Source organism: Falco biarmicus, chromosome Z, assembly GCF_023638135.1.
Source record: "Falco biarmicus isolate bFalBia1 chromosome Z, bFalBia1.pri, whole genome shotgun sequence".
NCBI classification, from domain to species: Eukaryota; Metazoa; Chordata; class Aves; order Falconiformes; family Falconidae; genus Falco; species Falco biarmicus.
This window is the reverse complement of record NC_079311.1, coordinates 4964524-4974525: the sequence shown is the minus strand read 5'-3', so window position 1 is coordinate 4974525 and position 10002 is coordinate 4964524. Positions and strand designations below refer to the sequence as shown.

At 40.1% G+C, this 10002-nt stretch overlaps 1 protein-coding gene across 13 annotated transcripts in view; it reads left to right on the top strand.

Annotated features, from left to right (window-relative positions):
* Window positions 1–3723: 3723 nt before the first annotated feature.
* The window catches only part of MEF2C (myocyte enhancer factor 2C), a 128386-nt gene continuing 122107 nt past the window's right edge, over window positions 3724–10002 (top strand). For 2 of the 13 annotated variants that reach the window (XM_056325191.1, XM_056325195.1), the window contains exon 1: window positions 4083–4645. The gene's annotated coding sequence lies outside the window, so the exon portion shown is untranslated. Of the gene's footprint in view, window positions 4646–10002 lie in introns of all 13 variants that reach the window. The other 11 variants (XM_056325192.1, XM_056325200.1, XM_056325189.1 and 8 more) reach the window with 11 other exon arrangements.

The following is a 10002-nucleotide window of genomic DNA, read 5'->3' as shown; positions in this document are numbered from 1 at the left end:
TAAGAGAGGGAAGAAATTAATATGCCCAGCAATAGCCTTTTCACGTTTGGCCTGGACTTTTAACTGGGTTTTGTTTAACAGCGGGACAGCCGCGCGCTCCAAAATGCACATAAAAGATGAGTCATTTTCCAAGTAGCGACCAGAGGATCTGCATGTCCCAAAGCCGATAGCTGTGTGATTTTATGGACAGCGTAGCCTCCTCCCCAAGGTGGGATTCAGGTGGAGTTTATTACAGGTGCTGAAAACGTCAAGCTACTTACAAGTGACATCCCTTTTAGGCCTAAGTGCACATCAGTGAAGGCTCGTATTCTTTTCGTAGAAATTGTTTCATAAATCTCTTTAAATATATCTAAGTACTGTAAGCTTGCATTTTAATAACACGCTACTTTTGTGCTTTTAAACATCCAAGGTGCCGAACAAGAATTGTAAACTGTGAAGTAACTACTATGGGAAAGATTAAGTAAAGCATTGGAGGCGGATGATTTTGACAATAAAGAGGGTGTATGTGGTGAGTGTTTAATATTTATTGCATTTAATATTACAAGGTACTATTTATTGTTTTGAGTTTAATGTTAAAAGCAAAGCCTGGAGAGCAAGCTCTGCCGTGTTATGTACTTACAGGTACACCTGTGACAAAAGCTTTCTGTAATCGTTGCTTGATATGTATAACACCATTTTAGTAATGGCATACCATTTTATTTAAAGTTCGTATGTCAGCTGTGCCTACCTTGCAAATATTTTTTTGCAATTAAATGATTTTGGGAAGAATCACGTACATTTCAGCTCTTTGCAGTGACTTACAAAGCATCTAAATTGTGCTCCTGGAATATATACCCTATTATCTCTGAAATTATCTGAGTTTACATCTTTTGTTCATTATAAAAGCATATGGATTGAGGGAATATTCTGAATGAATGAAGAACAAATACAGTGCTGTTGAATAATCTTGTGGGGTAGATTAATCTATAGCCTCGATTTCTCTCAGGGTGGGTTGCTGTGGCAACCGCCCCAGCTCACTTTAAAATAATTTTGTAAAGCTCACTTCAAGCACTGCACCCAGCGTGGGCCAAGTTTAAAAGCAGCCAGACATGGGAAGAAGTGTTACACTGTGTTGCTCTTACAAATAGGGAGGTGGTGGAAGAGAGCGAGGCGTGGAGTGGAGTGGGGTTGAGCAGAACTTTAAACAGAAAATAGAAACCGAGCCACCCCAGGGTTAAGATGCAAAGGAGGTGGATCATTTCATAGTAACCTTACTGCTTTTCAGTTTAAATGGCATTAAAAGATGTAAGCTGGCAATCTCATTTCTCCTAAGGGAAAGATACGTTCTGCATCCACAAAAGAACAAAAACGGACTTTGATAATCATCTTCAAAGGAAATGTTACCTTGAGATAATCACACTTATAAGGGAAAGAGATACTTGGATACACACTTCATTCTTTGATAAAACTTCGGTGATCTGATTTTGCAATTATTACATTTTGACTGGTGTCTCATTGTTTACGACGTTGCATGCCTCAGGTGGTGGATTAATAAAAAAAAAAAATTGTCAGCAGACCTGCACATGACCTGTGGACAGCAGAAAAGAGTAGATTTGAGTCTCGTGCCAGAAATATGAAAAGGGTGCATTTGCGGAGCATCAGTACAAGTACAGACACCAGAACAAAGGTTTTTCACTGTTTGAAATTATTCCAGATTTTAAAATTAAATGCAGGAAAAGAGGGGAAAAAAATCCTAAATGCTTCAAAACATAATGCATAAATTCCTGCCTTATCTTATTGCTGAGATGAGTGAGAAAGCCTGATCCCTCCCTTTATGTGTTTGTCCATCTAGCATCCGAACCCTGTTTTAGAAATCGAGGTGTCCTTTACATGGATTTGATGAATCGTACTGGTGACAAAAACTTGGCATGGCTTTAAGATACTCCAGTATGTGAAGGTCACAACTATTTAAAGATTAGGCCACAAGTGCCCACACGGAGGTGTAGTAGATGTGCTAGGCTGCTCTATACTTTTATTTTCTGAAATATTGCCTACCCTATTAATTGCTTTCAAAATAAGATGGTGCTCGTTTTCTGTCTTGCCATTTGAAGGGCTGTGTTACCAGCTAGCCAGAAACCTGAAAACTTACATATCCTGCACAAAATAGTGCAGATGACAGTCGTTTTCAATTAAAGCAGAAAAGTGTGAAATCTTAGCACAGTTTTCTCTTTCTTCCACTAAGAAAATGTGAATATTACTGGATAGTTGGGTGCTGCACTGGGAGACGAAAATTGTCTGCAGAAGAGGTATAGCAAGGGTACAACCCATGCAACTGTTCCAGATTTCTCCCCAGCTGCACTTCATGCCAAACCTGAGGCTGAGAAAGTATTTCTTCCCCGACAGTATTCGGGCTCCGCTGCTGACACTGCCGAGCATATGTGCCTCTCACCACCGTGTGAAATGTGCTTGGCTCATGTCTGGCTGCCTAGTGGCTCTAGGCACATCAGTATTACTGCTATTATTGTTGTTGTTGTGGGTGTGTTTACAGCATGTAACTGTCTGTCCATTGAGAGTTGTCCGCTCTCCATCTAAATCTCCCCAAGGCAGGGTAGGGCGTGATGTAGACCCAAAGTCCCTGAAGGGTATTCTCCCAGGAACTGCACTGAGAGCAACTGCAGGGTGCTTGTTAGCGCTGTCTGAGCTTCATTTTGCTCTGACCGTGATTTGAGCATCTATGGTTTAAGAAGTGCAGTTGAATCGAAAAGGCATTTATTCACTGTCAGACACAGAACTTTGGAAGTAGGTCAGTGGCCCAATGAGATGTTTATAGGGGAAAAAGACTGTGAGACCAAGGACTTGTATTAACGTGAACCAGATATACATTTATCACTGTTGTTTGAATTTGGTTGTTAGGTTTTATCACATGTGCTGTTCCTATTTCCAGTACCTTAATCTATCATAAAAATAATAGTCTGTGCCTTTATAAACTCTGCTGCTCCGAAAGGACCGTACAAGTTGGCTCTCTACATAGAAATTTAAAGAAGTATCTGCAAAGTCTAGTTGCACTCACAGATTATTGCATGTGCTTAATTTGGATTTGAGCTCCCATACAGTACAGCCTTTTCAGTCCGGTTTTAAAACCAAACGAACCTATTAAAAAAAAAAAAAAAAAAAAAAAAAAAGGCCCGTCCTTTCGCACCGAGCGCTGGTAATGCTGCATTTCTGCGGGTGAGTCTGACAAGAGACCGTCTCCGGCAGCCGGCCGCGGCCGGGACCCGTGCGAGGGGGCGGCGGGAGTGGCGCTGCCCAGCGCTCCCCGCGGGGACGGGGACGGGGACGGTGCCCCTTACGCGGCGCGGGGCGCTGCGGGCCGCCCGGGGGCAGCGGCTGCGCAGCCCGCCGAGCTGTGCAAGTTGGGCTGCCCCGCTGGCGGGGGGGGCGCGGAGACGGAGCCCGCAGAGGTGCGGGGCTGCGAGAGTCGGGGGGCGGCGGCCCCGCTCCGCTCCGCGGGATGCGGGGACGAGCGGCGCCGGCGGCGGGTCCGCTGCCCCCGCTGGGCGCCCCCCGCTCCCGGCGGCGCGGAGCGGGGCCGCTGCGGGGCCCCCGCCGCTCCCCCGGCCGGGCGGCTGCGGGGCAGCGGGCGGCCCTGCCCGGCCCTGCCCTGCCCCGGGGCTCGGCGGCGCTGCCCCGGGCCGTGCCCCCCCCAGCCTACGCCGCGGGTCCCGCCGCCCTGCCGCCGCCCTGCCGGGACTGGCGCGGGGGAGCGCGCACCGCCTCGCCGCGCCGCGCCGCGCCGTCCCCGCGCGGTGGGATAAAGGATTGTCATTAGGTTTGCGTGTGGCATATGCCATTACCCCCACCGTACAACTAAAATTAGCAAAATGTCAGGAATGGAAAGATTGATTCACCCAAGATGCAATTATCATTTAAAAAGTGCTTGATTGAGGTGCTGATGTTCAGTGATTTATTCTGCATACCATATACATAATTAAAGTAGTGTAGTGGAGTAATTTATCAATCTAGTTTAGACTAGAGGGGCAAGGAAGGGAGCTGCTGCCGCTGCTGCTGCTCTATGTTTGTTTTATTAAAACGCTTTCGGGATCTGATCCCGCCCCCTTTTTGCAGGAGTGAAACTGATTATTTCTCCAGCTCGGGAGGAGAGAGTCATTCGTTTGGGATTGTGGGAGAGAGGGAGAGAGACGGAGAAGGAGAAGAAAAGGGAGGAAGAGGGAGCTAAGCAGAAAAGGACACCTCATCAGGCGTCTAGTTTGAATCCCTTCCTCGCCTCCCCCTTCCCTCCGCGATGTTACAAAGGCTGTGAGCTGCTCGCCTTTTCCCATTCGCCTGCTGTCACTTCCTTCCTGGACGCTTTCGGGACGAGTCCGGTTACTTTTAATCCGACCAGCAGCTCAGCCACTTTCTCCTCCTCCACGCTGAACACACACATACACACGCGCGTACACACATACACACACACACAGACCAGACAGCTTCTGGCTGCTTATTGGATTGACTTTGAAGGCTGTGTGTGTGATTCAAGGAGGCTGCATGAACCAGGTGGTGAATATTTAAGGCTGGAAGAAGTAAAGGGATTTTTTCTTTTTCCTGTGAAAGGAAAATATCTCAAGGACTAGTGTGATCATCCAAACAGCTAAATGTTTATAATGTAAGTACATGTGCAATTCAGCATCGGAATGAAATAGAGTGGGCATGGTACAGAAGCCCAATGTATTTTTCCTATTGCATTTGAAGAATTACTGTATGTAGGCTGGGATTGAGATCGCCTGCAGACTTTCTAAGTGTATGAGTGTGCCATTGCTTAAAAGTAACTTTTTAGACAAGCAACACAGTTAAATCACTGTCTACTAAATTATTGCTGACTTGTCTCTATCAGTGTCATAAGTGTTTAAACTTTGATGAAGTTAGTTTACATAATTTGTGTGCTTGCTATTGTGAAGTGTTTGAAGCTTATTTGATTTGAATAGTTCACCAAATGCTGTGACCTTGTAGTGCTTGCACCTTGATTTATCAGACTGAGGAAACAATCCAGTTTGAGTGAAATGCTCTTAAACTTCACTGTATTAGAGGCTCTTCAGCCCCTGGGTTCAGGTAATGCATGCTTGCAAGTGTTTAACTTTGTGCATCTCTCATTTAAATACTTACATTTGAGGTGGAAAGACCCCTTGCATTGATGTGGGAATATAAGTCATGGGCTGCCAGCCTCTTTTGGAATAGTATGCTTTTGTCTTTATGTAGTACTTAAAGTACTCTTTACATTTTTTTAACACAAGGGAGTAGAGCTAATCAGCCTTACAAAACTGGCTGGTTTAGTTGTAGTACATACAGTTACTTACAGGCTAAGATAAAGTTTAATGTAAATGAGAGACTTCTAAGACTATTGGTGCATTATGTAACTATAATACTTAGCATTTGCCATAAAACTTAACGGTGACCTTCTGTCAGCCTTAAAAACAAAATAAGTATCGATATAAGCCAATAATTTCTTTTCACTCTCTCTCTTTCTCTCTCTTAAAAAAAAAAAAAAGGCAGCACAACGCAAAACAAAACTTAATGAATCACTGTGGAAACCCTAAGCATTGTTTTTTTTAGAAGAGTTCCGTTTTCTTCATTGTATGCAATAATTAGTATCAGCAAATACCTGTATCCTGAAATTAGGTACTCTAATGCACAACTTAAAACTAAAGGTTTAAGGGAATTAGGCAGAGAAAGGCCCTATGCCAGTATTTTACTGGTGAACAGAAAATAATTGTCTTGACACAAAATGCATTTTGCTAGCACATATCTGATTATAAGCTTAATGGCAAATGTCCTAGTTTCGTATCTTTACTTTAAAGCAACTACAAGATGGATGATAAACCATGATAGATTTCTTTTATTGGCACTTTCCCGGGTATTGTGGTTGAAGAGTAAAGATGTTTATATGGAGTATAATAACTCTAATCCCTAGAGGCTTGGCAGGGCATGGAAATATAACCACCTGTGAACCAGTTCTAACCTCTGTATTGCATACATACTGATTTCCAGTTCAAAGGCTCAGGCAAATGGCCACTTTGGGGATTTGTTGTTTTGTGAGCTGGTTTTGTTACATGATTTTAGGTATCTAACATGAACTTAGAAAACCCACAAGGCTTTCTTACTTTCTCACTTTTCTTAAAATACCTGTTATATCATTCTTTCTATAGTAATGAATACATAATTCATATTGAGTCTAACATTGAAGTCTCTGCTCACACCTAAGTCCTTTTGGAAGTCATGGAAAAATTCTTTGAAGAAGAACTTAAGACAATGACCCTTAATTCAGGCTGTCTGTGTTTCTTGGTAGCACACATCCTTTTATTTTAAAAACCTGCTGTTCATATACATTTTTACTAATATGTCCTACATGGCTAGTATGAGAAGATAGTTCTGGAACCTGAACATGAAAGCCTTCTTTCATGCAAATAGTACTTACACAACTAGTCCCACTGATAATGCTGAGACTATTTGTGTGAAAATGAACAGTCACAAGAGTAACGATTTACAGGATCCGGCCCCAAGGAGACCTAAATCCCTTGCCTGTCCCGTGGCTCTCTTAGGAGAGATGTAAGGAACGTTACTTTTGATGTCCTATAAATGAATGCAGAAATCAGGTATGTCTGTATCCTCTTAAGATTACTTGACCAAGAAAAAAGGAAACTTAGGTTTAAGAACCTTATGGAAATTGGTACTAAATGATGAATAGTGTGTGAGATTAAGTCTTGTAGAGTTATGTTCCTGAGCTGCTAGTTTTGGAGTGTCATAAGAAAATTCATATAAATACTTCCTTACTGTGAATTTTCTTTAATACGGGATCAGAAAAATTATTTTTTTTTTAATGAATGCTCCTAATTTGTGTACCTGCAACATGTATCTTCAGAAACAGAGAGATGCTCTCTTAAAAGGTTCTGTATTTTAAAGATCTAAAATATTATAGACAAAGAGAAATTAAGCTTTCTGAAGCTTTTTCCAAAAGTTTACCTCTGAAAGATTTTGATAGCAGTCTATTTAGTAGATAAATACAACTACGTAGAAACTTAGGAACCGGGCAGGAGTTGTGAATAGAATACTTTTGCCAACTTCATTTATTTTGATTTTACTTTCCTCCATAACAGGTTAATTTATTGTTCACCAGAGTAGTTCAGTTCATCTTCAGAGGCAGTTAAGGATATTTCTACCTCTCATTGAGCAAGAAGTCATTAACTGCTGTTAGGTGCTTGAAAGAATAAGCATTTGGATTTTGTTACATAGACTACATTCTTACCTGTTGGACATAATTATTCTAAATTACGTGATAATTTATCCAGAAATCAAGTAAGGTGTAGTGATACTATTTGGAAAACACTGATTATGAAGATGAACATAAATTAGGTGCTATGTAATTTCAAGAAGTTTATAGTTTCTGCTTCAGCCTTTTGAAGAATAACCAAAACAGTTATATCTGTGATGTGTGTTAAGATTTTAAAATTTTGCTATGTGATACCAGCAGAGAGATTTTTGCTACATTCTATTTAGGCTTTATAGCAACTTAGGTATAAAATTAAAAAAATTATGTATGTAATTCTGAACAGCTAGAAAATGTCAGGTTTAAGAGTACAGTTAGTGTTCTGCTGTTTGAAAAGGATGAAAATGCAATTTTGCATCTTACTTCAGAAACAAAATGGGTTTAGAAGAACTCTGGTCAGCAAACACAAATGATGGTACAACTAAAAAAAATATTTTTTTTTTCTATTTTTAAAAGGAATTCTTCAGGTCTTCTGACCACCTTTAAGGTAATTTTCTCAGAACTGATGGTCAATGTTGCATGTGGGCAGGTGATTAAAACCTAGTGTCTTCAGTCCTCCACTTTAATCTCACTGTCTCATTGACTGCAGTGCAGTAGAGCTTGTCTATTCACTAAGATCTGTCATCCTTAGGAAATCAGACCAGCTTATAGAGGCGATTCACAAAACCAACAGTGACAACAAAGTCTTATGTGCCTACAAAAGAAGGATTAGGCAGTTCACATGTCATTTTGATTGGGCAGAGATAAAAGCTGATTGCTGCAGCATGGCAAGGCACACTTCAATTTCAATTGATTATTTTATAAGACAACTATAATTCTGCTGTTTAGTCATTGTTAAATGCAATTTGAAGGAAGGGAGACTCAAGTTTTGACATTACTGGTTTCATATGACTTTGTAGTAAAAGGCAGAGCCACTTGTAGCATTGCTATACAAATTTTAAAAATGTTGTGTAATTCTCTGCTTTTGGGAAATATATTTAAAATGTAGTAGATAGTTGCCGTGGGACTTGTAAAAAACATTTCTGCCTAGATGATGCCCTGTAATAGCAATTAAAAGTTCTTGAAAGTGTCTAGGAACATACTAAATTTACTGCACTTACCCTATTAAGAGCTTACATACAGAGGAGAGTGCGTAAAGCATGTCAGGGCTTTGCAGATTTATCAAAAAGCATAATACAGAGGAACAAGTAAGTCATCTTAGTTTACCTCTATTCTGTTATTTTTTTAAATGTAATATGATGTAAAAGTATACTTCGTGTGGTGCATGTAAACATTAATAGTCTGGTTTGAAAGCAGTTAGGAAATTAAAGGTTGTCCCTGTACTATCAAATACGCCATTTATCAGTGAGACTAGAGAGTTTTAACTATTTGCATAATTTAGTTATAACGTACAGCCTTTAACATTTGGAAGTATGAAACTTGCAAGCTGATAACTTCTATGCTAATTTCTTACCATTTTTCAAAAGAAGACTTTTTTTTACCCAACTGATGCCTCCTAGTGTTTCACATAATAAAACACTAATGAGTCAACCATAAATGTAAACATTGTTTTTTTCATTGTCTTCATCTTATGTGATACATAAATTTAATATTTATGTATTTAATTTTGCATGTGTTATTAAATCAGACAGGAAACTCCTGTAAATTCAGATGTTTCATCTTAATGGACCCTGAAAGCACATTTTGCTTTTCTTTCATTCTAGCTTTGCCTAGCTGTATTTTGAAAAGTTCATGTTGTACATAAAATACATTTTCTTTTTCTCCTTTTGTTTCACGCGCATTACAGTAACTTCTCAACAATGTATTATGAGGCTCAAATGGGAATTTCAAAAATTTTAGTAGGATAATATTTTGAAAAGTAAGTGCTTGGAATTAGGCAATAAATGCAGTTATAGAAATGCCTGAAATATCCTGAAGTACCTCACAGCCAAGTAAGATGAAAAAGACTAGTCTGAGACATGCTCGCTTGCTACAGTCCTTAAAGAATAGTTACATTATCACATTTTGTGATTGTTCCTGGTTATTTTACTGCTGTATAAGCAGCAAAACTGTATTAGGACAGTCATAAAATGTGCAAAATGTGCACCTCACTCATACGATTATAGATGTGGATGATCAGTACTACTGAAAATTAATTCATGTGCATAAAATACTGAAATGGAGCTTGGAGTGGTAAAGACTGAAATACAGTGTCCTTTTCCAACAAGTTCAGTCTGGCCATATAACTCCATGAATACCTGAAAAAATATTCAGTTATACTAGATTTATGTCATAAAACAGTGGAGTATTTTATTTTTTTTGATGGGCGGGTGTAATTTTCAAAAAGTTACCTAGCATTGGTGTGACAAAAGAGAACTTACGAGCCCCAGCTGTATATTTGAACTGTCAGGTACGGTCTTACAATGATAAAGAAGCAGCCAAGTCTGAGAACACTCTTGCACATTTTAATGTCACACAGTTTTATGTAAAGTATGAGATCAATTTAATGATGACATTGGAAATATAGCCTGTTATTCTAAGGCTTTCAAGAAAAGCCGTGGAATTCCTAGATACTTGTTCTACTGAGGTGGTTTTAAAGAGAAATAAAATTCTTTTGCAATTTGTGTCTTCTCAATGCTCATATGGTAAATTTAGGTGCCTGCTTACAGATAAAATAATTGTTTTCCACTGAATGCAGAGAGTTAGATCTCTGAGTGCAGATC